A 27,983-nucleotide genomic window follows, 5' to 3' on the forward strand; every position below is an offset into this window, starting at 1 on the left:
CTAGGCTTGTCATCTATATAAATTATACTCTGCGAGATCTCTAACCAAAGCTGGCAGCACATCAGAGAAGAGATGTAAGACTGAATCAAAAGAAAAAGAAAAAAAAGTGGAGTAGAAATATCTTATCGCTGTCATCTCTGCTTCTCCAGACAGACATTTTTATCCTCAAATCTAGCTAAAAATCCTGAGAGGGGAAAAGCATCACAATCACCGCAATCGCATTGAAGTCAGTGAAGGGAGCTATGACCCACCAGCTCACACCAGTGCTTGTTTCGCTACTACAAACATTGGGACTGCCATAAGGGTAACTATTTTTGTTCTCGATTATTCGTGTGCTGAACTTCAAAATTTAGCCTTGTGCTACACAAAAAAGTGGAGAAGAAATTGTGGTCTATCATGCCAATTCACAATGATGACAGTGGCAAATAACCCAAGATAATAAAAGAAAGCAAGTTTGAGTAAATGACTTTGTCTCTTCACTTACTGATCCTGTAAGAACACTCATACCAGTGAAGCGGTAGGGAAAGCGGATAGAGACACTTTTAAAAAGAAATCTGGGCACAAAGTGGGTGATCACTGTTCTCAATTGCATTAAAATGCCTGTGAGGTATATAAAGCATTATGGGAAGGAAGGGAAGACAATATTAAGCCTCGAGATAAAAATTCAGAGAATATTTCTGAAGTAAAATTGACCACTAAATGGGATTTGAGGCTTGGAAAAGAATTACTCTTACATTTGGTAACTAAAAAGTAATTTGGAATTAATCAAGACTACCTTCCTTTGTCCTTACCTTTATTATTCCAGTGTTTAACAAGCAACTCGTGCTTTGCTTCTGCAGGTGTTGTTGAACAAAACTCAGGCATGTGAGCTGCCCTCAAGTCAATGAAACTAATCACAGCTCACATACTTATAGCAAAACATGAGCTTAAATTTAGCTGTGTACTGAACCGCTTTGATGGATTTGATTTTGTACAAAGGGGGGGAGCTTATGCTAGCGCAACATATTCCCACAGCACCTACTTACAAAAAACTTTTATTGAAATCTATATGACAAGGCAGATAAGTGCAGACCCTTTAAAGGAGGAGCGGGGTATCTCTAGGTCTGCAATTTTTTAATCATCCTCTTAAAATAATAATCTCAAAGACACTTTACGATACATTATTAAATGAGCACGCACTGCACAGATGAGAGCAATTTCTGTTCACACAAAGCTTTCCACTTTCATTTATTAACTTATTACATACCACACATCAAACTTTAAAGCTATCACATAGTCTCAGGCCAAAGAGGTTCTTTCCCAGACTAATTTGTCTGGTTATTTATTTTTTATTCACCATCTGGATAGCCAATTACCTCCTTTAGGCCTAATACTACTCCTTACAGCTCACAGTCACTATTGCTAAGGTTACTACAGTATCATCTGGAGATAAGAGAAAGTACTTTCAGAGATCTTGAGCAATCCTCCTTCCTGCAGGCATTCAGATTTTATCTCAGAGAACAGCAGCACTCTTTCCTTCCCTTCTCTGTCCCTCAAATTAGGCCAAGTAGCTGGGACCAAATATGGGACTCCCTCACATCCCATTGCTAGAGACGTGCCCTGTCAGCCTTGTGTGGGGCACTCCCTCCCTCCTCAACCTGATTAAGGTTTCATTGAGATTGATATACTCCAAGTCATCCTTTTCTGACAAAAAAAGGCTGCAGCACCAGAAAAACCGCTGGTTTGCTCTGTTCACAGAATCACAGAATCACAGAATCATTAAGGTTGGAAAGGACCTTCAAGATCATCAAGTCCAGCCATTAACCCAACACCACCATGTCCCCTAAACCATGTCCTGAAGTGCCACATCCACACGTTTTTTCGAACACTTCCAGCGATGGTGACTCCACCACCTCCCTGGGCAGCCTGTTCCAATGCCTGACCACTCTCTCGGTGAAGAAATTTTTCGTAATATCGAGTCTAAACCTCCCCTGGTGCAACTTGAGGCCATTTCCTCTCGTCCTATCGCTGGTTACTTGGGAGAAGAGACCGACACCCTCGTCGCCACAAGCCCCTTTCAGGTAGTTGTAGAGAGCAATAAGGTCTCCTCTCAGCCTCCTCTTCTCCAGACTGAACAACCCCAGTTCCCTCAGCCGCTCCTCATAAGACTTGTGCTTCGGACCCCTCACCAGCTTCATTGCCATTTAAGATGTGGACAAACCAGCTTGCCTGAAGTGAGCGGCTTTCACGGTTACCCACGAGCTACCAGTGGGAAAACACAGTATCGCTGCCACATGCATTAAGTGGTTTAAACTCACTTCTGCCTTTAAATTAAAAGTGCAGATAAACATAATTTTTCACGCGTTGCTTGAGAGAGTAGTATGGGAATTAGAGACTTACTGTCATTACCACACTGAGTGCCTTTCTCTGCCCCACTTGCAAATACAGATATATAGATGCTTTTGTCACTTTATGAGGAGACTGTGCCAAATTGATTCTGAGGAACTTAATCATGCACTGAATACTGTTGCCTCTGGAGCCTTTTTAATGTCAGAATCAGATGCTTTGCAAAACTTAATAGATTTAATATCATCTCCCCTTCCCTGACCAATTTGCATCTTTGAAATTTCTTGCAATTAAATTTCACCTAACTTCTTACACTTCCATGATAATGAGTTATGAACTGCAGAATCTACAGGCATGAATTAAAAAAAAAAATGCCTTGAGACCAGCATCAGTATGTGAACAAGTATACATCTTAGATAGTTCCATCATTCTTTTCCTTGTGGCAAGCAGAATTTTCAGAGAAAAATTGCTACTGGATAATAAATGTGATGCCTGGTGGTCCTACAACAACACTACATTTTAATATCAAGCTCAATTAAGGTCACCTTGATACAAAATTGATATTGCAGGGATGGAGAAAGGAAAGTAAAAGGAACACTGAATGATGCATAAATCTGGGGAATACAGTTGTACAGAAAGGCCATTGAAACTAGGCCTCTCATCTTTAAAAATGAGATATAGAAAATTATGAAGGCGATAGAAAATATACGCATTATTTCAGGTACCTAGTTCACACAATATGACTGAGAAAGATGTTAATTTGATGAATCCCTGTCTTGAAGTTATTCAGTAACAAGGGACACAAACTTGAAGTCATACAAAAAGACAGCACTATACTGTTGCTGTACAACTGTAGTTTAATACCTGAACACATAGTCTAAATCTTTGTTTTGAGAATGTCACTAAGAAACAGCAAAACAAAAACCCAAATCCGATAAGCATTTCCTTGGCAACTGTGAAAGAAACCCTCTGCTAATCAGAGAGCTAATGAATAATGATGAAGCTAATCAGAAGCCACGTGTGGAAAGAAAAAGTATTGTTGTAGAAGTTGATAACTGTAAACAAACACAGTGAATCAAAATTAAATTACACCGGTCATTTAATTTAATCACTACCTTCTTATCAACACACAGCCCAGCGCCGAGGACGGCTGCAGGACAGCATGAGATCCAGAGCCCGCTGCTGCCCCATCCCAACCTCTCAGCCGTGCTAACCCAGCAGCCGCCGCCACGACCCGGAGCACGAGGGGAGCTAAGGGCTGGAGAGCTGCTGCTCCGACACCGCTGCCGCCCACGTGTAAGCACCGCCGGAGCAGCGCAGGCGGCTTCAACAAAGCGGAGGAGCAGAAAGAAGGGAGGGTGAAGCTGCCTGGAGAAGGAGACGTTAGTGGAGAAGCTGACATGGCAGACAGCTCCCCGGAAAAACCTCTACCTCGTTTTCCTCCTCTCCAGAATGAGTCTCACATCTTTCCGTGTCATCCCCTGTGCTAACTGAGAGTTATTGACCACCTAGAGGAATAGAACATAAAATCAGAATTTTTTCTTTAGGTTCGCTCTCTATTAAGTAATGACTTCAAAGTTACAACAAGGCAGAACAGAAACATATACATAAAAACTTCACATCCTGGAATTTTCTGTCTCCTATAAAATTTATGATTATGCCATAATTCCAGCATTTACTTGATCAGGATGACCTGGGATGACAGCAGCTGCAATATGATACAGTGTCATAATCTAAATGAATGAAAAATTAATAGATTTCTACACCTCCATCTGAATGCATAATCTATACAATTAGGCAAACATTTCCATTTAGAAATAACATGGTACATATGTTTGTCCATAGTTTGGGTTATTATTGTCTTACAGACTCTATAGAACTTCAAGGAGATGTCTCATTTCTTTACTTTTTTCCTCCTCCTCCTTTTTTTTGAGGGGAGCGGGGCATGATATGCTACCTTGGTGATGTCAAGTTTATTTAGGATTTTTAAGATTCATAGTAAATGAAGTAAATTTTATGTTCAGGGAAGGCATTCCAGAGTGTTTATCCTCTGTGCTGTGAGAGTGGCTAGCTGCTCCTAGGCTTGGATTATTTCTGCAGTCCATGTAAGCCCTGAAATAAAAACAGAATGTAAAAGAAGACAGAAAAGGGTTCAGGCTTTGTTATCGTATCAAATGGCCGCCAGAGTACTGTTAGTCTGGAAGAGAGTTGATGAAGCATTTTACACCAGGATGGTTCCTTTGAGATAACAGTTCTCACAGCAGGTTCAGTCTTCAGTGTTAAAAAAGCATCATCTTATTACAAATAAGAAAATGGAGTAAGAATACCCTAACCTGTGTGTGTACAAAACTGATTATATACAGCAGCAGACAGTGAAGGCACAGGAGCAGGTGGTCCCCGTGTGCCGTAAGAAGAGCTGGCGGGGAAGGCGACCGGCCTGGCTGAACAGGGAGATTTTGCTGGGACTCAGGGAAAAGAGGAGTTTATCACCTCTGGAAGAAGGGGCAGGCAACTCACGAAGAGTACAAGGATCTTGTTAGGTCAAGCAGGGACAAAATTAGAAAGGCAAAAGCCCAGCTAGAGCTCAGTCTGGTTTCAGTCGTAAAGGATAACAAAAAATGCTTCTACAAATATGTTAACAACAAAAAGAGAGGCAAGGAGAATCTCCATCCCTTACTGGATATGGCGGGGGAACATTGTCACCAAGGACATGGACAAGGCTGAGGTACTTAATGCCTTCTTCGCCTCAGTCTTTAATAGCCAGTCCAGGTATCCACAGGGTATTCAGCCCCCTGAACTGGAAGATAGGGATGGAGAGCACAATAACCCACCCATAATCCAGGAGGAAGCAGTTAAGGACATGTTAAACCACCTGGACACCCACAAGTCTATGGGGCCTGATGGGATCCCCCCGAGAGTACTGAGAGAGCTGGCGGAGGAGCTTGCCAAGCCACTCTCCATCATTTATCAGCAGTCCTGGTTAACAGGGGAGGTCCCAGAAGACTGGAGGCTTGCCAGTGTGACACCCATCTACAAGAAAGGCTGGAAGGAGAATCCCAGGAACTACAGGCCTGTCAGCCTGACCTCTGTACTGGGGAAGATCATGGAGCGATTGGTCTTGAGAGTGCTCACAAGGCATCTGCAGGACAACCAAGCGATCAGGCCCAGCCAGCGTGGGTTTGTGAAAGGCAGGTCCTGCTTGACCAACCTGATCTCCTTCTATGACCAGGTGACCCGCCCAGTGGATGAGGGAAAGGCTGTGGATGTTGTCTACCTGGACTTTAGTAAAGCCTTTGACAGCGTCTCCCACAGCATTCTCCTGGAGAAACTGGCGGCTCCCCAGAGAGTTGTGGTGAACGGCATTAAATCCGGCTGGCGGCCGGTCACAAGCGGTGTTCCCCAGGGCTTGGTCCTGGGGCTGGTCTTGTTCAGTATCTCTATCGATGATCTGGATGAGGGGATCAAGTGCTCCCTCAGTAAGTTTGCAGATGACACCAAGTTGAGTGGGAGTGTTGATCTGCTGGAGGGTAGGAGGGCTCTGCAGAGGGATCTGGGCAGGCTGGATCGATGGGCAGAGGTCAACTGTATGAGGTTTAATAAGGCCAAGTGCAGGGTCCTGCACTTTGACCACAACAACCCCATGCAACGCTACAGGCTTGGGGAGGAGTGGCTGGAGAGCTGCCTGATGGAAAGGGACCTGGGGTGCTGGTTGACAACTGGTTGAATATGAGCCGGCAGTGTGCCCAGGTGGCCAAGAAAGCCAACAGCGTCCTGGCCTGTATCAGGAATAGTGTGGCCAGCAGGAGTAGGGAAGTGATTGTGCCCCTGTGCTCGGCACTGGTGAGGCTGCACCTTGAATCCTGTGTTCAGTTTTGGGCCCCTCACTACAAGAAGGATGCTGAGGTGCTGGTGCGTGTCCAGAGAAGGGCAACGAAGCTGGTGAGGGGTCTGGAGCACAAGTCTTATGAGGAGCGGCTGTGGGAACTGGGGTTGTTCAGTCTGGAGAAGAGGAGGCTGAAGGGAGACCTTATCGCCCTCTACAACTACCTAAAAGGGGCTTGTGGCGACGAGGGCGCTGGTCTCTTCTCCCAAGTAACCAGCGATGGGACAAGAGGAAATGGCCTCAAATTGTGCCAGGGGAGGTTTAGATTGGATATTAGGAAAAATTTCTTCACTGAGAGGGTGGTCAGGCATTGGAACAGGCTGCCCAGGGAGGTGGTGGAGTCTCCATCGCTGGAAGTGTTCAAAAAACGTGTGGATGTGGCGCTTCAAGACATGGTTTAGGGAACATGGTGGCGCTGGATTAATGGTTGGACTTGATGATCTTGAAGGTCCTTTCCAACCTTAGAGATTCTGTGATTCTGTGATTCTGTGATTCTGTGAACAGTGCAGAATTGATTATATCCTGCCATATTGGCAACATGGATTGGACAATTTTCATTTCAGAAGTTCTGGCATGATGAATAAATAACCCAAGGATGATTGTTTTTCTAGTTTTTTTATGGGTTCTTAATGCAAGGATCTAACACAATGTCATTCTTTTTTAAATTTATTCTAAAAAACCTTAAATTTCATTCTTAAGAAGGATTTTTCCTTGCTGCAGCCTAGGGCAAGTCTGGCAGTGGAGTTTTGTCCCTACCTCCGTCTCAGCACACTGGGAAGCAAGCAGCTGAGCATGGTTGCAGGAGATGCCCGCGTCCAGTCCACAAACACACCCATGCGGCACGAAACCTAGTGGCATTTAGGCAAGCTGCCAGGTCTAAATACCTGGGTAAGAGCTTCACCCATCAGTGATTTACTGATGATTCATTACCTTGCCCTAAAATCCCTTTTTCTGCTGTGTCAGGCCAAAATTTTTTCAGTCAGCTTTTCCCATTTTTGTATTGTCAGGAAAAGGCTGCCTTCCTCACTCTGCAATCCTCACCCACCAGCAACTACTGGACTATGAATAAGTTTGAGGCGTAATAGAGAAAAGAATGTATTTAATGTGTCTTACACTGTGTTAACATAATTCTGTTTAAACTGCTGTCAGGTTGTCCCATAGCCTTAGCAATTTGTCCTTTAGAGCCTGCGCAAGATTTTTCACCTCCCTGGACCTGTGAGTTCCCCAAAGGGAGGAAAAGAAGGAAGTGCTGCTTCACTTCTGCCTCCAAAGTACCTCCCTGATTTCATGCATGGCTGGCTGGCATGCACAGCGCGATGCATGTCTTACAGAGGAGTTATACTGTGCTCTTGCAAATCTTACTTTTTGTCCTTTTTTTCTTCTGCTTCCTAAAATGCAAAGAAAGGGCTCTCTATATGGCAACTGTGTGGTTTCTCTTTTTGTAGGGCAGACAACAGTAATAACACTAACATCTTATGCATCTACTTCTCTGCCATTCGAAAATTTCAAGCTGTTCTCTATTTATTCCTCACAGCGTGGTTTACAGGCCTTTGTCTCTGAGAATCTCATAGTGATTTAGTATATCCAACCATGCAACTCCCTGTGAGATAAGGAAGCATTACAATTATTTTATAAATGTGAAGTTGCATCAGAGAGATATTATGGGCTAAAACTACACTAGCGCCTAGGTATCCTACTCAGTGCATGGGAAAAGATGGGTTTTTGAATACACAAAATGGCAAGCCATCATGCTACATTTTCAGCTAATTAACCATGAGAGAACGTAGAGGACATTCACCCTCACAGGGAGGTCCTCTAGTACACACAGTCCAAAACCCCTCCTAGAAAACTGGTTCCTTCAAAGTTTCGCAGTAACACTGTAGAGATACTCTTGTCATTTAAAAACAGCAAGGTTGTGCTATGTGGTGAAATACAGATTCTTTTGTTGTGTTCTTCCATCTGAAAACAGCGGAGGAAAGAGATAAAACTGTGGTTCTGAGATAAGATACCAACAAGGAGGCTACTGTATATAAATAAAACTGGAGGCAGGCTGGGAATGAAAGAATGTCATTTTCTCAATGCTGCCATTGCAAGTCTCTCTTCCTAGACGTCACATGAATGCTGTTGTGCAGAAATTAGGTTTAAAATGGTCTACTTTTTAGACCCCAGCTGAAATCAAATCTACAATAGTCCAGCTCAACAAGTGTATGACTTTCAGAAGGGAAACACACAAAAAAGTCATTTTACCTTTGATCTCTCAGTCCTAAACCTTAAAGGAGACATACAAAACATCTTCAAAAGATAACTCTTCGCAATGCAATTATAACTCTTGGTTACCAAACATCAGGGATCCAATACATGTGCTAGTTTTGTGACAAATCATAATCTCTCTCCATATTAACCTCTTGATGTTTCACAGTCTGTAAATGAAATTGCCTACCTTGCAATGAAAAGATCATCATCTTAATATATTTCTCCCTGGTAATGTTCCATCTATCCCGTAGATATTATACCTGTTCTCTCAGTCGGGCTAATTGATAGGTACCTAATGATTTGTATCTATCTCAGTCTGTGTATAGCTTTGAAGTTTGCTGCTTCTATTTCATACTGGAAGAAAGGCGCATGTGCGCAGAACCTTTTTGATGTTTCTTTTTCCAGCTGCATTGGTTGGTCTAATAAAACAAAAAAAACCTTCTCCTACAAATCTGATCTTGTAAAGTTTACCAAGACTGCAACAACACTTCCGTGGAGACCTTTGTATCTAGCCTTGTCAAATACAGGTCACATTAAATTAGCATCTAACAAGTACAGAGTTGGAGAGACAACCACCAACATAACCAGGACTTCTTTACCTATAGACCCAGAGTTTCCTATCTGTTTTGGGATGAGCTTGAGGTTTCTACTGAGTGGGGGCACATAAAAAGGGTATTCCAGGAACCCTGCTACATGAGATGTCTACCATATGGTTCTTCTCATTGTGAGAAGCCTGACTGAATGATTCAGTCTTTCTCTGCCAATTCTGTGTTAGCAGGCCTATATCAAGTCACAAAAACCCCCAGTAAAGTCAAGAACTCAATTTAAGTCCCCTCAATTAGTAGTTCAACTACTGTACCTTTCCTTCTCTTTAATGATATAATTAAATATTTAAAGTGATTAACTCAGCCATATCTTTTTAATTAAGAGATTACAGTTATTTTGGGGGACATTTACTGGGTTAATTAAATTTGCTTTTTTGTGTGTGTGTGTATATATATATAAACTTGGCAAAAGGGACTTATCTGAATTTCTGGTTATGGCTCTTTTAAAAGTGTACAGGTTTTACACCATTTTAAAGTTTGAGTTCTAAAAACTGCCAGAAAATGATGCATTTGAAAAGACTGTGACAGTGATTCTTGCAAGTGCTCTAAGGCAGGTCAGATATAGTAAAAGAGCTGGTGACTGTGTCAACCCCACATTTCAGCTCTTGCTGCAGTGATGTTTCAGATGCATGACTTTTCCAAATCTCAAATACTGGTTTTCTCATTCCATTTCCAGATGATATAAAATTGTCAGAATACCCCAGATGGTTGTGTTGCCAATCAGAGGGACCTCAACAGGCTGGAGTAATGGGCTGACAGGAACTTCATGCAGTTCAAAAAGAAATGCAAAGTCCTGCACCTGAAGGACTGTACATGCTGGGAGCTGACCAGCTGGAAATCACCTCGGCAGAAAAGGCCCTGAGGTCAGTTCCATTTAAACATGAGAAAAAACATTTTACTTTGTTGGTGATCGAACAGTGGAGCAGGTTGCCTACAGAGGTTGTGGAGTCTCCATCCTTGCAGATATTCAAAACACTGAACTAGATGTGGTCCTGAGCAACCTACTCTAGGTAACCCGGCTCTGAGCAAGGTGGTTGGACTAGACAATCTCCATAAGTTGCTTCCAGGCTCATCTATTCTGTGGCACACAGTTTGGAAGCTCAACAAGAATTGTGTTTGAGGTTTTATACTGAATTCTGTCAAAATGAACCGTAGATCTTCATTCTCCTGGACACTGTGTGTAAGCTCAGGTGAGTAAAGACCCAAATTAAAAGATAAATCATTCAGCCACTTCAGGCTTACATGAAAAGTAGTTACCCAGACAAAAGGGTAAAGTGAGTTGTCGGTAAATATAAAATCTCAAAACTCAGAAAATGTACTCAGAGACAGGTTCTTCATCATACAACTGTATAATGCCAACAGATAGCATTTGATGTATATATGCAAACTATTTGTTATTTTTGTCCATTTCTCCTTCAGAAAATTTGGTTATGTTTACTATATTTTCATAGCTGTCGGCATACACCTACCTCCGTTACCCATAACTGGTCAAGGTTCATATCTGACACACTCAAATGCTGATGAGATGCTTCAGTCCAAACATCGAGCCTTTTTATGAAATCACATTCTTCTTATCATCATCCAGACGTTTCAAAAGATCAGCCTGCAGAAATGATCCAGCAGTTAAACCAATACTGACCATTCAGCTACCTTTCCGCACTTTCTGGGCAGAGCAACTCTTTGCTGAGCTTGCTGCCTCTGAGGCTGGAGGTGAAAGTCAAAAGGTTTTCTTTGCCTGAACTGGGAAATAAGGGCCGCATTTGTTCAGTGGTACATACTAAACCTCATTAGGCATAGAACAGCAGGAAAGTTTTAGGCAGCTCAGCGTACTTCAAGTAACAAATAAAAGCTTAGTTGTTACAGTACTTACGACATATTTCTAGAAGCGTAACAAGCGTAACAACTAAGACGTTTCTTCATAACTCTTGAGCTTCACCCCTTTTTAAAATTTTGATTAACAAAGCATTGCAATGAAACGTTCCAAAATCTACCTCAGCTGTCTGCTGTGCCACTTGACAATGGTATTTTGACAAGGCGCAATGGGAAGGAGAAGCACATGCCTGCAGCGGCGACGGATGCCACCGACTCTCAGAAGACCACGAATCCCTTGGTTCATGGCTCCAGAGGAGCTGGTCTCAGCTGGCCGCAGGCTAGCCTAGGAGGTGGAGCTTCATAGGTGCAGAGCATCTTTCATCAGAAATAGGCTGTATCACTATGCAGAATAGGCTCAAAAGCGTATCGTGAAAACAGAAGAATGTTTGTAAAGAAACTCCTATTATTTTTCAACTCGGAGCACTGCTTTGTACGAATTTTTCCCTGGCAACCCATTTGAGAAGTGAGGAAAGTGACTATAACAGAGATACTTGACACAGGCTTGGGTGAATAGGAACAGAGTTTACACAACTCAAGGCATTTCTCTCTGAGCTACAGTAACTCTGAGTCAGGAGAGAAACATTATTTGCTTATGGAGTAAATCTGGATAGAATCAACTGGAATAAAAAATAACATAAGCCTCAATCTCCTGGCCAAATTTACTCCCACTTGTTGTATTGTTTTTGAGCTGAAAATGTATTTAGTTGAGAAAATAAGAATGGAATTGGACAGCAGGCTCCACTTAATGGAACAGCTTCTGCACCAGCTACAAACACATAAAGTGAGAAGCCTTCTAAAGTGTCCTTAAATTAAATGTATTTAATTCCCTACTTGTCCCTACTTAATTAAACGTATTTTTCATACAATTCCCAGGGTTCCTTTCATTTCTAAACACAGAAATACTTATGCTGTCTCCAGGCAACTGTCCTTGATGTTATTAATTTGCAGGACACAAACAACAGACCATGTCACTGAGCGGTAAGAATGTTAATAAAGCACTTCAGCATTGAATTTTATTTTTGCAAGCTTCCATCAACACAGGCAAAAAACCCCCCATATTCTAAGTAACTTTTTGGAAAAGATATCGTAACTTAATTTACATATCACTATGGAGGAAAGGGTGTCAAAATCCTTTGTGAATATTATTGACTTGAAACCGATATACCTGAAAGGCTTTCTTTACTGTTGGGTTTATGTTCATTATATGAAAATTTGCAGTTTGCAGGAAAGGTACAAAGCTATCATTTACTCACCACTCTTTTAGTTGGTAGTAAGTGCACTATTTAGTATAAGGTAATTTTGGAAATAGTATTTGATAACTACTCGGAGATAGAATGAGATAGCAATTTAACATATACAAGTCTACATGAGCTGCTACACAAGCTGTTTAAATCAGCTTAGTTTTAGTTAGGCGACTAGGAAGTTAGACAACAGGAAAAAATCAGAGATCTTAGAGACAGGTGGGTCTGTGAGACAGACACCTTTACACAGCCAAAAAACAAGCAAATGAGGTAGCTCACAAAGTAGCCTATACTTGCACGCCTAAAATCATGTGGATTAAATTAAAACGGTAACGTATCTGATTACCTCATACAGATTGAGATCATTTCATCACTATAAAAGACACTGGATACGCGTCCATGCAAGGGTTTCTATCTGCAGGCTCTCCAAAGGCTCATTTAAACAGAGATTAGATACAGATTTTCTGCCCTAATAAATTAACTACTTATTAATGGTCTTCAAAATAGTCTTAACTATTGTATTAAAAAATATTCTTACTTACCTGTTTTCATTATTATTATGTTCATCAGCTGCATATATTACATATTAATCTATCATATGGATTTTCTGTGTCATATCAAAATTGCTTTTCTTCAATTACTTCATTCTATAGACTGTTTAGATTTTCAAGTAAAATTATTTCTTATTTATTGTGTGAGAATCTGATCGGTCTGGGTTCATTTATACCTACTATTTTCTACCTAATGTCCAGTAATCTACAGAGAACTACATATTTGTGACCCTATATTAATAAACCTTATTTATATGTAAATTCTATTCATAACACCTACTCTAAATCACTCAAAACTAGACCTAAGAACGGAAAGTGCCTTGACCCGTTCCCTTCACCAACAGTCCAGTCTCCAAGATTCTTTAAGTCTTCAATGTTTAGAGGCCAGAATAAAATAGATTTTTTTTTTATGATGACAGGAGAAAGGCATCTCTCTCTAAACCATGTTATGAAACTCCTACCCACCCAACATAATCATTTATCTTCCTTTCAAATGTCAACTCCCCCTCACGCTGACGCATGGAGCACTGAAGTTTCTGAAAGAAAAAAATCTATACTTATTAGAAATACAGCTATTGTGCCTAATCTCATTCCCTAGGGGAAAAATAAAATAAAACTAAAAAAAAAAAAGGAAAAGAAAAGAAAAAAATCCTGAAAACATTTCTGAGATAAAATGAAATGACAAATTCAATTGTAGGAAAGAATATCAGCTCTCCTTTTAACCACGTTTTTTCTCCCGCCTCAGCTACTGAATGCCTTTGCCAGGCTCTTCAGAAAAAAATCCCAAGCAGTGTTGTTTGATTAATTAAGGCTACATTACAGCATCACCTGGCAAAAGAGCATTGTGCTCTTTTGTTTGGAGAACACCTTATCTTCATGAATGCACTGGTTGAAGAAGTGCCTCGAGAGTGTTCGGGATGGAGAGATACTAATTCCAGAAATAAGAGCATGTCAGAGACTCAATAGCATAGGCGTTGGATAACCTGTGGTTATAAAGGGGCTCAAAATGAGGTTTCAGTTGTGTAAGAGGTTAGCATATATAAATTTGATAACACAGATTCATAGATTTTAGGGCCAGAAAGGACTATTCATCTGACATTATTTAACTCAACCTGTATCACAGTTCTCCCTGCAGTAGGACCTACAATTTGTGCTTAGCTAGAGCACGTTTTCCAGGAAGGCATTCTGTCTTGATCTGAGGACATCAAGAGATGTAAAATTCATCTCTTCCCAAGAAAGTCTGTTTCAAAGATTAATAATCCTCACTGTCAAAAAAAGAGTGATGCATATCACCAAGTTAAATTTATCAAACTATCTTCCAGCCACAGGTTCACATCATATCTTTTGCCAACTATTTTAAAAAGCTTCTGAGTCCATAATAAACTTCCTGAAGACTTTTATTCACAAGAATCAAAACTTAAAGAAACCAACAAGCAACCCCCAAAAAACCCAAACCTCACCAATTTACAGATCCAGATGGCTATGTCTCTTGCTCTAAATGATCTTTTTGAATCAACTTCATGCTTTAATAATAATAATAATAATAATGATATGGCTTCTACAGGTATGTCAGACAGAAAAGGAAGGTCAAAGAAAGCATAATCCCCCCAATGAGCAAGACCGGCAAACTGGTAACAACAGATGAGGAGAAGGCTGAGGTACTCAAGCGACTTCTTTGCCTCAGTCTTTACTGGCAGTGTCTCTTCCCACACCTCTCGAGGGGATGAACTGCAAGATGGGGACTGGAGGAGCAAAGTTCCTCTCACTGTAAGAGAAGACCAGGTTCAAGACCATCTGATGAACCTGAACACACATAAGTCTGTGGGACCTGATGAGATGCATCCCAGAGTCCTGAGGGAATTGGCTGATGTAGTTGACAAGCCACTCTCCATGATATTTGAAAAGTCCTGGCAGTCAGGTGAAGTCCCTGCTGACTGGAAAAAGGGCAACATTGTGCCCGTTTTTAAAAAGGGTAGCAAAAAGGACCCTCAAAACTAACAATCTATCAGCATCACATCTGGACCTGGGAAGATCATGGAACAGATCCTCCTAGAAGCTATGCTAAGGCATATGGAGGACAGGGAGGTGATTTGAGACAGCCAGCATGGCTTCACTAAGGGCAAGTCCTGCCTGACCAACGTAGTGGCCTTCTATGGTGGAGTGGCCACATCAGTGGAGAAGGGAAGAGCTACCGATGTCATCTATCTGGCCTTCTGTAAGGCCCTTGCCATGGACCCCCACAACATCCTTCTCTCTAAATCGGAGAGAGGTAGATTTGATGGGTGGATGAGGAACTGGTTGGATGGTTGCATCCCGAGGGTAGTGGTCAATGGCTCCATGTCCAGATGGAGATTGGTGACGAGCTGTGTCCCTCAGAGGTCCATATTGGGACAGGTACTCTTTAATATCTTCATCAGTGACATAGACAGTGGGGTCAAGTGCACCCTCAGCAACTTTGCAGATGACACCAAGCTGAGTGGTGTGGTTGACACACCTGAGGGATGGGATGCCATCCAGAAGGACCTGGACAAGCTCGAGGAATGGGGTTGTGTGAACCTCATGAGGTTCAACAAGGCCAAGTGCAGGGTGCTGCACCTGGGTCGGGGCAACCCCCGGTATCAGTACAGGCTGGGGGATGAAGGGATAGAGAGCAGCCCTGCCGAGAAGGACTTGGGGGTACTGGTGGATGAAAAGCTGGACATGAGCTGGCAATGTGCACTCACAGCCCAGAAGACCAACCGTCTGCAGCAAAATAAGCGTGGCCAGCAGGTTGAGGAAGGTGATTCTGCCCCTCTACTCGGCCCTGGTGAGACCCCACCTGGAATCCTGCGTCCAACTCTGGAGCCCTCAGCACAGGAAAGACATGGACCTTTTGCAGTGGGTCCAGAGGAGGCCACAGAAATGACCTGAGGGATGGAACACCTCTCCTGTGAGGACAGGCTGAGAGAGTTGGGATTGTTCAGCCTGGAGAAGAGAAGGCTCCAGGGAGACCTTACTGCAGCCTTTCAGTACTTAAAAGGGGGCTTATAAGACAGATGGGGTCAGACTTTTTAGCAGGACTGTTGCGATAGGAAAAGGGGCAATGGTTTTAAACTAAAAGATGGCAGATTCAGACTAGATCTAAGGAAGAAATTTTTCCTAATGAGGGTGGTGAAACACTGGCACAGGTCGCCCAGAGAGGTGGTAGATGCCCCATCCCTGGAAACCTTCAAGGTCAGGTTGGACGGGGCTCTGAGCAACCTGATGTAGTTGAAGATGTCCCTGCTCATTGCAAGGGGGTTGGACTAGATGACCTTTGAAGGTCCCTTCCAACCCAAACTGTTCTATGATTCCATGATTGCATAGTCTATATTTATAATCCCTTGAAATTGTGCACCAGCACAAAAACACCCAGCTTCTTTTAATCATTGCTTCTGTTGTTTCTGTCTTTCATGAGTTTTATCAGTACTCACTTTATAATTCATGTTTTTATGATTGATGCAAATCATGCATAGCATCAGGCTGAGTACTGATTCTGTCAGGATCCTGAGATATTCCTGAGAAAACATGTTACATCTTGTACTTCAATTGCAACGTCTTTTAGGCCGAGTGACCACTCATCAAAAGGGTGCTGCAGCTTGCTCAGTCTGCCCGGCTCCGCCCAGCAGGCTGCTGGAACAGCCTTGAGGGATCTCACATAAGACCAGCCTGGTGTGACAGAGAAGGAGGGGACAGTGCAACAGGATCATCAGGAGGTTAATTATAATCATCTCGGTGTAAGGAAATCCCGAGTTGCCTCAAGACAGGACCATTATATTTCGGCTGGCAATGGATTCGGAGGGTTTTGTCACTGAGGAGAAACGGCAGACCTCTGCTTTGGCCTTTTTTCCTCGGGCTGCCCACATAAAGGGGCAGGGGGAAAGAGTGACAGAAGGACCCACATAGCTGTGGAACAGATGTTGTAAAAAATGTCTTTGCTGTGGAATAAAACTCAGTAAGGCAGAGAAGTTATCATCCTTACTTCAAGTTTGCGTTATGGAGGAGCTTTAAAGGAATAGATAATTTATTCAGATAAGCAAACACATTTATTCTTTCAAAGAATGAAAGAATGGCTAATTTGCCTTCACACCTTATGAAATACCAGATTTCTACCAGTCACTGCAAACCCTTTGAAAAACAAAGGTAGGAGTGTCATGTTCAAATTAATTCTACAGATATTGACAGGTTTGACCTTGACCTACGAATATCAGGTGTGGGCTGTATTTCCCCTGAGCCATGTACTTAGTTAAGTACTCCATCCCTCCCATAAGACTCAATCCCCATGCCTTTCCACTCAGAATCAAGGGCTTTTATGCCACACAGACCATCTGCCAGGCTCTGTCAGCAGGAACAAAGGGCTGTGATCAGCCGAGTGAGGAGGACAACTGAAAGGGGCACCAGGCAGGAGGAAATGTGTGCAAACTGCTGCTCAATAAAAGGGTCTGTAAGAAGGCAGCAGCAACAGGATGAAACGGTGGCAGCCAAAGTAGGAGTTCTTAAAAAGAGTAAGACACAGCATAGACTCAAACTCCACCAAAAACTTCTGGGATCACTGGGTTCCTTCCTGTACTTTTCCAACATACAGAAGATATTAATTTATTTTACATGTAATTCTCTATTTTCTCACAAAAATATTTCTGTGTTTCTTGAGACTACCTTGCTAAGATATATTCCTCATCAGAGAGGAAATTTTTTAAGGAAGTGCCACTTAAAAAAGAACAGAAAATAATTCATACTGACAAACTGCAGTGGGAGTTTAAAAGCTTTGAAAAAGGCAGTTCTTTCCGGAACTGCTTCTCACCTTATCAGCAGGCAAGGACACAATCTGAAGCTCAGACCAGTTCCTCCCGCCACCTCTGCTGGGGAGGAAAAGTAGGGACTCCAAATATTTCGCACTTGGTGAAATAACACACACACGTTATGACCCAAGACTAAGACTGTAATGCAAAATAGCAATTCTTAACTTCTCTTTTCTTATTATTTATTTGTCGGCTGTTATCTGACCACTGTGACAATGGATTATCAAAATATGTGAGTCAAATTCTCTGTCAGATGTGGGCTATAAAAATCAGTTCTTCTGGTAAGCACTCACATTTAGAATTGATCCCAAAATAGACATATTTGGTATGGTCAAATTTGTCCGTAATTCCATTTTATTTAAAATTAAACCTAGTTCACTTGTTTACAAATGTACTCTGAAAGGAGACAGGAGTATTTCCTATAAACCATATAGAAAGTGAGTACACACAGTTCTTGTTCGCACAGCCTCCTGTTTAAGAGGGGTGTGGATCTGAAAGACTGTCCTTCTTTCCTCCCTCTTCTTTGTTAGCTATTTTTCACATCTTCATGGTGCCTGTAGCTTGTGAATTATTGCTTTTCCTTTATTTAATATAATAAAGTTGGTTTATCAGGTGAAAGCAGATGCTAAAACTAGATTCTCTAATTATCACATAAAATGGATCCATACATATGTATGACTTTATCAGGTAATAACAGGTACTGAATATTTATCCCTCCAGCCACAATGGATACACATTACAAATTTATGACTGCACAGTATCTACTGTGCAGCCTCCTTCTAGCAGTCTCAAATGGACAAATCTCACTTATCTCTCCTGGGGCTGTGATGTTTTTTGTGTTTGTTTTGTTTTTAATACCGTCAGCTCGTGTAACCACAACTGATCATCCCATTGTGGTGCCCTCAGAAAATACATATGTATTAATACCCACCAAATTTCAGGTTTTTCTGCCAGCGACCTGTGTATGTCAGGAGGTTAATAAACACACAAATTAAAAGTATTAAACAGACAAGCGATGCTTCCAAATCAAATGGAAACATTTTCCGTGTCACCTTGAGATACAGCACTTTACGCATCTCATAAATTTCCCATGATGATGGCCTGAGATGAAATCCCTATAGCACACTCTGAAACCCAAAGCTTTCTGTCCCTGGATAAGTATAAGATTATTTATGTTTCAGTGAATATAAAAACAGCTTTGTCCCTCCTTACTGAAAGCAGAAATTTCACAATATGAAACTATGTAAATGTGCAAGACAACCTGGTCACTACATAAAGAATTGAAAGTATGGTATGCACATACTTTGTCACTTAATCAAAATTACAGAGTATAGCACAGTTCTAATACAGAACGCTTCAAGTTCCTATTACCATGTTCTTAAGTAGCACACAGCTAGCACACAGCACGTACGAGGTTACGGACGAATCTGATAACAAAACTTCAAGTCAGAAAACTACCAAAGTGGGAGACTGATGGGACAAAGACGGCAGAAAGCACTTAGGCCAAGGGTCTGACACCGGCATCCTGCCCTCAGCTTCCCCAGGCTCTGACCGCCTCTCAATCCAAACCAAGACCAGGGGTCTTCTGACCATTTCAGCCGGGTGCCACAGCTGGATAAGCTGTTCTGAGCATAGGGACGCTAATAAAGCATAGTTTCCTATAGCTTTGTGCCCTTTGATCCTTTATTTCTTACCTTCAGCTTCCTTTTTCCCTCCCTCTACCTCCTTGTGTCACTTCAGTGAGGAAGAATCAGCACAGACAGAGCGAGCTGTAAATCTGCTAATTGAGTAGCTGGCACATCTGTGCTATTAGCCAGCTGGCTACCACCAAACACCACCACACAACAGCTGAATTTTGCGTGCCTGCCTTTTGTGGCAATGCTGCTCTTTCCATTTGTTACCTGTAGCCTCAGTTTTACCAAACCAATGTTCAGGCTGAAATTCTCTTGCAAGTGAAACTGTCTGTGTTTCTGCTTCGATGTTGCACATGCGCAGCTCCGCCTGAAGGTACAGGAGCTGGGCTTTGGGCTTCCCCAAAACATTTAGTACAAAACAAGTGAAGACAAACCCTACATTTGTTAAACTGTTGAGCCACAATTCCAATGTATCCTTCTGACTGAATAGTTTCACATCTGTAAAATGGGAAAATATCCTATGCTTTACTTCACAAAATGTTGTATAAATAAATCAATTTTTTTGTGAAAAGGACAGACCAGTGACAGAAAAAGAATGAAATTCCTGCCTCTGTCTTCAAAGCATAGTCTGAACATGTCTAATAAATCAGGAAAGGGTCATTCACAGAGCTGTGAGTTGAGAAGATGACAACTAAATGAGTGCCATGTATTTGTGTTCTTGTAAGCCAGGAGGCTTTGGGAAAACAATATATGAGGAAATAATTAAAGACTAAATTATGTTAGCGTGGTGTATTTGTTTCCTGTTCCTAATGGAAACATTTTCCACATAATTTCAGTGAAGGCTGGCAATATCTGAAAATCAGCAAGCAAAATTGGCAGGCAATAGCTAGCCTCAGCCACCAGAAGGAAACAAAGGGAAGCCATTAACGCTTGCAGCCACCTTCAGAATTTTTGCAATGCATTCATTCCCACTTGGCACTGTGGACCATGAGCTGTCTTTCTCATTGCGAAGAAAAGGTGAATCATACTGGCAGAGAAAAACTCGCTCAGGATCGAACAGCTTTCTATCCCTACAGTCTGACTGCAAAAATAAAGCCCTCGATTAATTAACTATATAAAATCTTCCACAGAGAGTCATCTTTGCACAGTATCCATTCCTCTAAAGCACCACATTTTTTTTTCTAGAACTGTAGACAAGTGAGCAAAAAATACATCAGTAACTTTCAAGTTACATCAACTTTAAAGTGCCCAGGACTACCAAATTTTCTACATCAAGATTTTTTAATAGTGGATCAGGTTTTTTGCTTCAGAAAATTGAAAGGACCTTCTGGTGCAAAGTGTGTTTTTTGATTCTTACCTGTTATCCTAATCTCCCTGTTCAAAATCCATTCTCTTGCATTATGTTACAGCACAGAAATCCCTTGGCTTCCTTTCAAGAATGTAACATCTCAGCTTTTGGAAGATTCTCAAAGTGATTATGCGTACATAATTAATTGTGAAGAGTGAGATCATCAGTCCTACAGAGATCATCAGTCCTACAGTCTTCCCAGCTCCTCACTGGGATGAACAAGGCATCTTTTTGAATTGAACAAGGCAACCCTGTGTATGAACTCAGCATCCTTCTGCAGTCTACCTTCTTCAAAATGCCAAACCATCTGCTTCTCCTAGATTTTTTAATTGTATTTAGCAAAGTGAAATATGACATTTTTTCAGTGCATTAGATATCATGAAAAGGCAATTACAATAGACTTTTTAATTATTCAGGACACAAGCGCTCTTGAATGTAGGTATAAAGAGGTATTACAGCTAAGAAGTCTTCTGTGAAATGAGTGTATTATAAGACTGGAGAAAAAAATGGCAAGCCCAGTTGTTTTCACACTTACACAATGGGGATTGATGTCTTTTCTTCTTTATTAAATCTAATTGAAATGTCTTTTGTCTCCTTTTTTGGCTTTAAAGGAGAATGGACAAATCATAGTAAATATATGACCGTGCCACCACCAGATACGTGCAGTTCTTTTTTATTTCATGTGGCTATTCTTATCCTGTAGTACAAAACAGGATACAGGTAAAGGGATGAAAGTTTGTTCATATTTGAATACTAGAACTAAAAGTAAAATTGAGAGCCTAGCCTTTTGTTGCTGAATGTCAAAGTTATTTGCTCAAATCAAAGTTGATACAGAAATGCCATCCTCATAATGTGACAGTAATAAACAAGCAGACATAATAAATTAAACTAGATTTGTCTTATTATCAGTCAGTAACGATAGTCATTTTACTCAAGCTAGTATAGCGCTACTCTAAAACTTTATTCAATGTAAAAGTGGATGAGACTTGTTTCAGTCAATGGGTGCTCAATGTTTTCTCAGAAAGACTGTTTTCATTTTATGCATAATAACCTGCTATCAGAGCATGCAGCAAGTCATAGACTTGCATCCGATTCTCATCTCAGCCTTAAACCTAGAGATGCAGGAGAAATATCTTATAACTGTAAGAGGAATCCTCCCCAAAGCCAAACACCAGTTTTCAGAAAGAAAGATCTTCAGGGCCACAGAAAATAAGATAGATTTGACCCTCTACCCAACAGGGCATGTTCTGAGGCGCATACTCTGTTCCACAGACTGCATAGTTTTTAGTAAGGAGTCATTTCGTAAAGTATATAATGACATGACAGTTAGGGTGACAGTTAGGAAGAGCTTTACAGCCTACATACCCTGTCCTGATGCTGATATTGGGAACTTTGTAACACAGAAACCTGCACCATCTTGTCAGGCAACTTTTAAAATTCTGCAGTAATAGTTTTCTTATTCATGCACATAACCCAGTGTTTTTATTATTAATAGCCATGTTAAAATGCTAATAACGAAAGCTTAGTAATGAAATATGCATGTTGGTACATGAGTATATCATTAAAACCAATCCACTTATAATATGTCATATAATTTGTGGCTTTGTATTTTGTACCGCCTCTTGGCAGAGTAATTAAGGAACAATCAAGCCTTTCTCACTAATTAACATTGTCAGTATGTCTGTATGATATGTAAAACGTGATAATGAGTTGAGAACTTTCAGCATTTGGGGTGACTTGTGGTTTTTCTGTCTCCTAGAAGGAATTTAATAAAGGAACATCTGGAATTGGGGGCATCATTATGTTTAGTGGAAATCAAAGAAGGATAATGAATGGAACAAGAGGTTAGAAATCAGGAGGCATTAATTTATCTTCCTCATTATGCTCCATTAAATGAATACATGCTATCAAATAAAAATAATGATTTTGAGCATCGATGTAATATTTTTCATTCCAGTTTGAGATTATGAACACTGAACATCTGTGTTTACTTCTCAGCTCCAATATGTTTATGGCAATAGCCTGGCTTTTCGTGTATTTTAACTCAGTTTGGACTGAAACCCCAGAGATCAGTTAATATGGGTTAAGCATCTTTAATCAAGACATTTGAGAACTTTCCAGATTTTTTTTCCCATAAAATTAAGATATATCAGCAATGACCTTTTGATGGGAACATGAAGTTTTGGCAAACTTTTGCTAAGTCACAAGCAGGCTTCCATCAGAGACTATCTAAGTTTTTATCATCCTGCCATGGACTATCCAGGTTCCCAGACTGGGCCTGCTATTTTAAAGGAACTTCAGGAGGCAGAATAATCCATTCTTGGGAACTTACAGCTTTCAAGTTTCTTCCTTCCAAAGAGGGGCAGATCCAGGGAAGCAAATAGCATTTGGGATCCCAAGACTACCAGCACCTTAAAGACTTTCTGTGCAGTCTGCCTTTGGGTTCCTGCCTGTCTGGCATAGTATCCGAAGTCTATGTCCTGAGTGTTTCATCTCTAAGCGTAACTCGGCTTCCAGCTTTACAGAAGCTGACCAACATAAGTATCTGAGGCTTATCAAACCCTCAAGATCAGAGCCCCAACCAAGGAACTCCTTGAACAAAAGAAGTAAGCAAGCTATTCAGGAAGAGAACAGAGAGAGTTTGGGATATGCAACAGCTAAACTTAAGCAGATGATCATTATAAATGTGATATCATACTCATATATTCATTTCCTGCACAGGCAAGTAATTTAAGTACTTTAATTTTTTACCCAGGTCTCTCCTGTAAGTAGCTCATATCAAAGAGTCCCTATTCCAAAGTCTACATGTCACGTTCCAGACCTTACGCTCTGGGTGAGTGAACCATAACTAGACTGCCCAAAGTACGTATCTATGCAAAAGGGATGTTTAGGAAGAACAAGGCTGGCTCCAAGAAAAGGGATAACTGAGGGAACCTTTGCGGCAATGTAGTAGTTTGTGCTAAATTATGTCAGACGAGAAAAACCCAATGGTCAAGAAACAAGCTCGGAAAGAAAAGCTTGAAAACACACAGATGGAGTGTGAAGGGACAGTAGTCTTTTAAACACCCACCTGTTGGCAAAATGTTCTCCCTTCAAGAATGGCTAAATGTGAAAAATGCCTCTAGCAGCCTCTCATGTTGTGACATCTTTTATTCCAATTTCCAGCGCAAAGAGAGGTATAAGCACTGTTCTTTCCTGACGTTACCAGAGGATGAATGCTGCCGTGTGGGAAAGGAGAAATAAGAAACCCCTGATCCCTCTTTCCTACAGTGTCTGAAAACTAAAATGACACTGAATACATGCATCTTGTCTAGAGGAACAAACAGTATCTCCACTCCACTGTCAACAGCCACTTTTTGGAGCTATTGCATTTCAGAGGTGTTTTTTATTATTATTATTATTTTAAATTGTGTGTGAGTAGTGAAACTGAACATATAAATTGCAACACTTTGGGCTTGAGTACACCACACAGATTACACAGGTCCATAATTTTAATGGCAGTGCACTGTAGCAGCATAAATAATAACAATGAAACTCAAAACAATTAGCAATTTGTCATTATGAAGGCAGCTTTAAACTCTAAATTCTCTCCTTTTATTAGGTTTAGCTATGAGAAAACCTTTCATGTTCTTCACACATTGTTTCCTGTGGTTTGCATTATTATTTTCTAAATGCATAATGCTTTATTTACTCTATTTTATAGCCCAAAGGCCTTTTTGCAGTTTCTTCTTTCAATGTACTTTGCAGACAAGCCACTATGATAGATCTATGGGGTTTTTTTCCTACCAATTAACACTGATCATACTACCTCTGAAGATAAAGAACTTTTTCTTCATGTTTAAATCATGTTCTATACCACAGACACAAACAGTTGTAAAATCAGATAATTAAATATTCCTCTACTCGGGTTACAATTTTGCTTTGGTCAGGAAGGTATAGTCTGACTGTTTTTTATATTTGAATTGCGCATGCAACCTGATTTGAGTAACTGAGTGAGTTATAACCATAATTATATCTTTCTAACAGCCACTAGGTGCTGAAATCATGTTACGGAAGCATAGATATATAAAATGTAGTGTATTTCCTGAAGCGACATTCTAGAATTTGTAATATCCAAATTAAACCCATGAGACATTTTAGAGTTTTGGTGCATGAAATTTTTGTTTGACCCTTTTCCAAAGGAAAACACCTAGTATTCTTCTCTTGAGAAAATGAACAGCTAATCAACAAGCTAAATGGCAAACGGATGTTACAGCAGTACCAGAACAAGTCCTGCTAAAATTACTGTGTGATAGTAGTCATAAAATATCTCTCAAAGTGGCAGGCAAGTGTCAGTGTAGGACCTACCGCCAATTCACAGAACTTAGAAGCGTCAGGGAGCAGCGTTGAGAAGAACTGCACTGCACTTCCAGATTCAGAAAGCTGCTGCTGTAAGCTTAAGACACCAAATATCTACAAGGGAAAAAAAAAAAAAAAAGACCATATGGCAACTGAAGATGGTCTTACTTAGAAATTCTTGAGTACCTTCAGTCCAGCATGTCTTGACTGCTGGATACTTTCATACATACTTCATAACAAATAGTTCTTGTCATACTGCAGTCCCTTATTTCACAATGTCAAGTATCTGAAACTGTCATAAAAAGCAATATAGATCTTCCTATCCCCTGTGCTAGAGTATGCAGGCTGTTAAAAGCAAAGCAAACATGACAATTGGCCATATTACAATACTGAATAATAGGTAAATGTGAGTCATACTTTTCATTAGAGAGCTAGAGGACTGTGAGAGGGAGTCACGGTTTACTGCACTGCTACTATGCACATTTGTTTGGGGCCTTATGAAAGTGCTGGAAACTGCAGCTGAAGAAGGGCAGGAGTTTATTTTTGTAGGATTAGTTCTTCCACCCAGGATTTAGGCAGATAGGAAGAAATTTGGATGCCTATCAAAACTTTGATTATGTTAAATTAAATACCTAGTACAGAAACTTTTTAAATTCCCAAATTTTTGTTAATTTTAAAATAAACTAAGAATGCAGGAAATCAGTAGGATGCAATGTGTAAAGCTACTAACATTTTTTGAGAAGAAGAATAGTATCTAGTGAATGAGGCAAGCATCCAAAGAAGCTGAGGCTGGATAACGTGCAGGGAATGAGAAATGAAGCCTCACAGGGAACAGAACTGAGCAGATGTCTTAACAAATGCATGTTATCTAACCTTCAGTCTAGGCAAGGCAAAGGTGCTTTTACAAACAAAAGCAAGTAGCTAAGCCTTTATAGCTAAACTTCAGGGTCAATTCAATTTCGATCACTGACAACACATTTAACCCATAGCATTGCTTCACTGTGACACACAGGGAGGGAAACCAGCATGCAGAGGCAACGTTCAATTTGGAAATTCTTTTCATACTGTTAATCTGCTTTAAAAATTAATTTGGACTTAAATTGCTAGTGTCCTATGTCCCATTTGTAGATAAATCTTATGAGACCTTAGTATCTTATAGTAGACTTATAGTATCTTATTTGATACTATATTAATTTTCCTTACACTTCTACATTTATTTCAATTCAGGTTGCTGAAGGACTTTTATCTTCTAGTTGGGCAGTATCCCTATTCTCCCAAGGTGCAAATGCTGTAATAGCCACCAAACAAGCAGCAATGCTTACCTGCCAGTAAAAAACCTGGCATCAGGGTCAGTAGTTATTAATTCGCAAAGTTTAAATTTTATTTCCAAGAGCACCTAGAAGACTTTATTATCAGCCCAGAAAACATATTAAAGCCTTTAAAAAATTTGTTGTTTATCTATCAAAAACTGCAGCTTGACAAATTTGAAATCTGAACATCTTCTTTCTATAGCTGGATGACAAGATAAACTGAACTTTTCCTGTTCATCATAATTAGTATATGCAAACGCAAACACTGAAAAGGAGCACTTAAAACTGAAAAATAACAAATCTCTATGAAATCTGCCACCCTAAAAAGCTATGACACTGATTTTATTCTGTCTACATTCCACAAGAAAGGTAAATGCCTGAATAGGTACTGCTGAATTCCTTGATTTAAATGAACATAGCAAATCATCTAAACACTCGAGGGTTTGCTTTTTCATTATTAAAAAGTCAGATACATAGGCAATTTAATTATGTCAGTAAAAGCAGTGTGCATTTTCATGTATAAAGAGACTAATTTAGATCACATATTTTTGTCATATCACTTTCTCCTTGTTTAAGAAATATTTCTGAATGCCAAATGTAAGCACACATTATTCTACTCAACTTGCTTTAAGCTGATTAGATGGTCAAATATTACCTACTTAAATGAGATAATGACTATGAGATTAATCTAAGCGAGGCAATACACCATAGATCAGAAAGCAAACGGCTGTGATATGACTGCATGTTACCAGGGCAATAACATCAAGAGGAAAAAAGTATGTACCACTAGAGGTTTGCCAATGGGAATGAAAGTTAAATTAGAGATAATTTAATGAAATATTTATTACTGAGTGCAAGATAAGGCTTTTGCATTTTCCCAGATGAGGGTCCATTGAAAGTTATATTGATTAAACCATGTGCATTATCGTACTCATGTTCATAGCAAACTCAAATGGCTTATTGAAGTTTTTACATAATTATAAAGCCCCTACCTATTTTTATAGTTATGATACACTCTTGAACGTGTTTTATTTAAAAACGTGGAACTTTAGTGCCTTATATGCAACAAATGTCACCAAGGAAAGGAAAATACACCAACGCATATTGACAACATTTACAATAGAGCTTAGTTAAGTATCAATAAAGGGTTTGGTAAGTAGTATTTTATGTGTATTTTGTGCATAATAAGAGTTACATTGACTCCGTTTGGCGTACCTGCACCTTATTTTAGGAAACCTCATGTTTACTTTGCTAGGATCTCCACAGACTGTTTTCCACTATAGACAGAGCCAGCTTCGGCCACAGTTGTATTAAGACCCTCATTCCTGCAGTATTTGAGCATCACACCAGGTGAATGTATCTAGCCTCACAAGACCTTCATGCAGCTCTTCAGCATTTAAACGTGACCGGAGACACAGTAAGCCAAATAAATGCCTCTCTCAGATTTCCATTGCTGCTATGCATTTATGCTTTTAGGAATAATACCAATAAGAGATTTAGTGGAATCCATAAAATTTTTGGTACTTGATGCAAAAAACCCACATTTGTGTTTAAGATGGAGAACCTCAAAAAGTGCTATAAGCTACTCTGTGTTCAGAATAGGCTCTCAGTAAACTAAAGAAGTTTTGTCAACAAGAATTTGTCTAAAAATTTGCCTCAATTCAAGTCTTAGATTCCTGACTTTGGTTTGCAGGTCAGGGCATTGGCCTGCGTATGATTACAGCTAACTCTTCTGTACAAACAGGTAAGAGTAATTTTTTTTCCCAGCCCAGAGCAGGACACTGGTAACTTAAGAGAGCTTGCTTT

Source organism: Phaethon aethereus (genome assembly GCF_964289735.1).
Source record: "Phaethon aethereus genome assembly, chromosome: 4".
Lineage (NCBI taxonomy): Eukaryota > Metazoa > Chordata > Aves > Phaethontiformes > Phaethontidae > Phaethon > Phaethon aethereus.